This window comes from Pelophylax lessonae (assembly GCF_965119305.1).
Source record: "Pelophylax lessonae genome assembly, chromosome: 4".
Lineage (NCBI taxonomy): Eukaryota > Metazoa > Chordata > Amphibia > Anura > Ranidae > Pelophylax > Pelophylax lessonae.
This window is the reverse complement of record NC_138771.1, coordinates 622,186,727-622,192,726: the sequence shown is the minus strand read 5'-3', so window position 1 is coordinate 622,192,726 and position 6,000 is coordinate 622,186,727. Positions and strand designations below refer to the sequence as shown.

The window sequence follows — 6,000 nt, the reverse complement described above, 5'->3', positions numbered from 1 at the left end:
AGCGGTGCCCCCCTCTAAATGCTACATTCAGAAGGCAAGGTGGGCAGCGATATGGGACAAAGTGTTACGCAGAAGGAATCTACATGTTGTTACATAGCTGTGCAAGGTGTACGGCTCACTTCTAAGTTGAGGTTCCGCCTTAATGTTGATCTTCACCCCAGACCACAGCCCCGCCTGGTCCTGGGCATTGGTGAATGCGTATATGCTGAGAGGTACCCCCATGTGCAGGGCAAGTAGGCCACATACTCCTCAATGGATTTGTGTGTAATAATGTGTACAATAAAATATTTGCTTAAACCAGTTTATAAGCTAAAACTATTCCAAAAATAGTAAAACAAAAAGTGAATAAAGTTGACCAATAGCAGTTGTAGTTTACCTTTAAACAAATTGACTAATAATCAGTTTTATTGCCCACATCTTCATTTGTACTTTGGTGTTAACTGTCTTTTGCCAAGGGAGTGCCACATTTGATGAACTTTGATGAACTTTGCTCATGTATGAGATTTGTTTCCTGTATCGTTATTTACATCGAACACACCATCATGTCAGTATCATCCATGGCACACATAGATTTTGTACCGGCCACAGCTGAGGACTACAAAGAGTTGATGTCCATATCAGACGGTATTTACAAAGGAATAGACTATCTACCTTTCCACTAACATGCATGGCTGAAGGATCATCGAAGGCATATGTTTTTGGCCAAGAGTGAAGGGAAAATAGTGAGTATGGGAAGGCATTCCCTGACTGTGATCACATGGTTCATACTGGATCTATGCTTTGATATAATAATGCTGGCCATACACTATACGAAAAATCGGCCAAAATTCGGTCATTAATTGACTATTAATTGAAAAGTTAATGTGTTTCTCATCCAAACTGTTTGCACTAGGCATATGTAAAAAACAAACAAAAAACTGATTAATTTATGACCATTGAATGATTTATCGGTCATTACATGGCACTATTGTTTGATCTCACGAATGTTCTTTTTCAAAAATGAGTTTGAACAATTTATCGTATAGTGTATGGCTAGCATTACATTGTTTAATTACACTGGGCTCTAGATAAATAATGATGTCATTGAGGATGAACTGAATGTTCAGTCCAAACTTACGTTGGGAACAAACACTTACTGTTTATATGTTCTACCAAACTCTGAATGTTTAAGGAGTTTGGTGTGGACGAATGTGACAGCTTCTTGCATTCAATGGTTGCTATAGAAGCGTTGTGTCCATACCATCCACTGGTGTTACCCAGCTCCCAGTTGTCCCTGATTTTGAGGGACTGTCCCAGATTTGGAACAAAGTCCCTCTGTCCCTTTTTCTTCCTCATTTGTCCCCCATTTTGGTATGATCTATATAGTTGTATATAAAATGCAATACATATCTATCAAAAAGTGTTTCACAGTGCTAAACCTTTCATCCAATTTCTAAATGTCTGCATTTGTAAATTCTAACAGCCACTTGTGGGTTTAAACAATGATGTTTTTGCACAATTCTTCTTTAAGGGGTGGTGTGGCAGAATGCATGTCCTTAGCATACATACTTTTGCTAATAGGTGTCCCTCATTCCCATCTCAGAAAGTTGGGAGGTATGCTATTCACTTACATATCCAGGAATCTCCAATCATATAAGTAAAGGGGAAGGAATAGGGGGTAACCCAGGGACGTGCAGTCAGGGGAGGCAGGTAAGGCTGAATCCCACCTGCCATAAACATAAGAAACAAAAAAGATCCAGCTTCGAGGGTCGTGGCTTGGGGACCTGGAGTCACAGAGACTCCAAATATGGGGAGTAGGTAGACGAAGTCCTACCACACCAATGGTTGAAATTTGGGGCTCCAAGCACCCTATGGTTCTGGAGATACGGGGCTCCTTGCACAGCCTGTCAGAAGCTACTGTACATATTTTACTTACTTTACATACTTTAAATACAAGCTGGTACACGCTGTTTGCAGCAGGCTGAGAAGATGAGCTCACAGTGCCTCTGACTTTGTGTTCCTTCTGTATTGAGCTGTATTGTAATTATACTGACCCCCTTTTATTTCTAAAGCACTGTGTAAACTGTATAATAATAATAGTATGCGGTGCATACTAGTAAATTTTGGCTTAATCCTGTAGGGGGCCTGATTTTCATTTTTAGTTGGAGGGATGGCCACATTTTTTGTCAATATTGTGCATATTTATACAGTATTACTGAATGTGTCCTGTTGGTGTTTCATTTTCAGGTGGGCTTTGAATCCTTCTTGCTGGTCGATGGGGGTGGCACTGCTGTATTGCAAGGCCTTCGGGTGGCCCCCTGGATGAGGGGACAAGGCACGGCTGGTATAATCCAGAGATATTGCATAGATAAACTTCGTTCTGATCACCCCCAAGTGAAAAAAGTGCGCCTGACTCGTGGTGAGGGCCTTCCACCCAACTTGTTCAGGATGTTCAAAGTGATTGACTCCAAGGTGATCTTTATCATCTTATTAATTACAATTCTCAATTTTTGATAATGCTAAGTTTATTCATGTTTTGTCCTCGTACTAAACAATTCCATTAAGTAGAAACCATAAAACAGTAAATCACTCCTGCCTCAACTTTTGGAGATTTGCCATTCTCAGGTAAGCAACTCATTAAGAGCTCTACCCAAAAGGCTAAGTATATCATTGAAATACAGTCAGGTCCATAAATATTGGGACATCGACACAATTCTAATCTTTTTGGCTCTATACACCACCACAATGGATTTGAAATTAAACAAACAAGATGTGCTTTAGCTGCAGACTTTCTGCTTTAATTTAAGGGTATTTACATCCAAATCAGGTGAAAGGTGTAGGAATTACAACAGTTTGTATCTGTGCCTCCCACCTTTTAAGGGACCAAAATTAATGGGACAATTGGCTGCACAGCTGTTCCATGGCCAGGTGTGTGTTATTCCCTCATTATCCCATTTACAAGAAGCAGATAAAAGGTCCAGAGTTAATTTCAAGTGTGCTATTTGCATTTGGAATCTGTTGCTGTCAACTCTCAATATGAGATCCAAAGAGCTGTCACTATCAGTGAAGCAAGCCATCATTAGGCTGAAAAAACAAAACAAACCCATCAGAGAGATAGCAAAAATATTAGGTGTGGCCAAATCAACTGTTTGGAATATCTTTAAAAAGAAAGAACGCACCAATGAGCTCAGCAACACCAAAAGACCCGGAAGACCATGGAAAAAAACTGTGGTGGATGACCGAAGAATTCTTTCCCTGGTGAAGAAAACACCCTTCACAACAGTTGGTCAGATCAAGAACACTCTCCAGGAGGTAGGTGTATGTGTGTCAAAGTCAACAATCAAGAGAAGCCTTCACCAGAGTGAATACAGAGGGTTTACCACAAGATGTAAACCATTTGTAAGCATTAAAAACAGGAAGGCCAGATTAGAGTTTGCCAAACAACATCTAAAAACTTCACAGTTCTGGAACAACATCCTATGGACAGATGAGACCAAGATCAACTTGTACCAGAGTGATGGGAAGAGTATGGAGAAGGAAAGGAACTGCTCATGATCCAAAGCATACCACCTCATCAGTGAAGCATGGTGATGGTAGTGTCATGGCGTTTGCATGTATGGCTGCCAATGGAATTGGTTCTCTTGTATTTATTGATGATGTGACTGCTGACAAATTCAGCAGGATGAATTCTGAAGTGTTTCGGGCAATATTATCTGCTCATATTCAGCCAAATGCTTCAGAACTCATTGGATGGCGCTTCACAGCTCAGATGGACAATGACCCGAAGCATACTGCGAAAGCAACCAAAGCGTTTTTTAAGGGAAAGCAGTGAAATGTTATGCAATGGCCAAGTCAATCACCTGACCTGAATCCGATTGAGCATGCATTTCACTTGCTGAAGACAAAACTGAAGGGAAAATGCCCCAAGAACGAGCAGGAACTGAAGACAGTTGCAGTAGAGGCCTGGCAGAGCATCACCAGGGATGAAACCCAGCGTCTGGTGATGTCTATGCGTTCCAGACTTCAGGCTGTAATTGACTGCAAAGGATTTGCAACCAAGTATTAAAAAGTGAAAGTTTGATTTATGATTGTTAATCTGTCCCATTACTTTTGGTCCCTTAAAAAGTGGGAGGCACATATACAAACTGTTGTAATTCCTACACCGTTCACATGATTTGGATGTAAATACCCTCAAATTAAAGCTTAAAGTCTGCAGGTAAAGTGCATCTTGTTTGTTTAATTTCATATCCATTGTGGTGGTGTATAGAGCCAAAAAGATTTGAATTGTGTTGATGTCCCAATATTTATAAACCTGACTGTATATTCATGTGAAATGCCCTACCTGCCATAAATGGGTAAGGCCATTCAATCAGTAATCTAGGTACACAAGATAGTGTAATAGACACAACAATGAAGAGCCTAGGCCTCTAACGCTTCATTTGTCAGATTTCTGCCTTTAGCCTGAAAGATATCCTGGAATGGGGCTTTGAAGTATAAGTTAAAGCATAACTCCACTTTTGCTGAGAAAAAAAACATTCCCCTCTGGGTGATATTTGTACATTGCAAGGATTAAATCAACCTTTGTTGCAGATTCCTACCTTTTTGTTATTCTGAAGAAATCCCTGTTTGTTCCTCTGTTCTGAGGGAGTAAAATGGGAGTGGTTTCATAATTATCAATCAGCTGTGCAGCTGCAGGGAACTAATGAGGAAAGCTTCTGAGTCTGGATCCCTTTAGACGTGTTCCTATTGGGAGTATCTCTCCAAAAAATGGGATTTTTGACTTATCGTAAAATCCATTTCTCTAATGTTCATTGATAGACACAGCACTTCACCTTCTTGACCGTAGGGCAGAATAACCCTACAGTCAAGAATATAAAGTGCTGTGTCCGTCAATGAACGAAAGAGAAAATGGTATTTTGACTTACTGTAAAATCCATTTCTCTGATGTTCATTGACAGACACAGCACTTAATCTTCTTGACCGTAGGGTTATACTGCCAATGAATAAAAGAGAAATTACATTTTTTCTGCAGGGGATGCCAGAAATCTGACTTGTCCCCACTCACCAGAAATGATGGACCCTCAGCTATTTCAGTCTGAGGGTTAAATGGGCTTGAAGCTGATACAAAAATGCAAGAGATCCCCTTTATGCTGGCACTCTGTCCCTGTGACCCCTTTGTAACAAATCTCTGGACAGCTTAGCAAGAATAATGGCGCTTTTCCACTGCATGGAACCGTACCGGTTCGGCACGCTTTTGTGCTTTTCCACTGCTGGTACCGCATGGTATAGGGTCGGAACGGTTCATTACGGTACGGTATAGGTTTGCTTTTCCACTGCATGGAACCGAACGGTACGGTACGGTACGGCTCTGAAAAAACAGTACCTACTCGATTGTGGTTCCAACAGGTACCAAACTGGTACCATATCCCACAATCCTTTGCATGCAGTCACTACTAGCCACTGATTAGTCAGAGAATCACACCCACCCCGTTGTTATCCCACCCACTTAACTTTAGTACTACTTTTGTGGAAAAGCAAACCTATACCGTACCGTACCGAACCGTTCCGACACTATACCATGCGATACCAGCAGTGGAAAAGCAAACCGGGCCAAGCAGGGCCGAGTAGAGCCGAGCCGGTACGAGCCGGTACTTGCAGTGGAAAAGTGCCAAAAGTGAAGTCTGTAAAAGTAAAGACCTTTGATGATGCACTGGAAGGTGGGGCGAAACACGTAGATGTATTTCCGGTTACGCTACAACCAGTGACGTCACTTCCTGGTATCCGCGGAACGCACGCCAGATGGTGACATGGTGTATGCGCTTCCGCTGTGATTAGACCTCAATCGCCGTCGACCTCCCGCGATCTTTGGCAAAACTGACAGGAGAGCTGGAGAGTAAACAAGACAAGACAGCTCTCCTCTCAGAGAGTCAAACCGATCCTTCTCTACATGCGTTATTTCTATGAAATCTCTGTAAGTAATATTATTGTGGGCCATTAAAATTTACTTTTTCGGACTTCACT

The 6,000-nt window shown here is 41.5% G+C and overlaps 1 pseudogene across 1 annotated transcript in view; it reads left to right on the top strand.

Moving 5' to 3' along the window:
- The first annotated feature begins 542 nt into the window (after positions 1 to 542).
- Positions 543 to 6,000, top strand: part of LOC309552850 — a 95,152-nt pseudogene continuing 89,694 nt past the window's right edge. Inside the window, exons 1-2 of the transcript XR_014226175.1 lie at positions 543 to 722; positions 2,227 to 2,451. The product of XR_014226175.1 is annotated as an uncharacterized misc_RNA (transcript). The remainder of the gene's footprint in view (positions 723 to 2,226; positions 2,452 to 6,000) is intronic.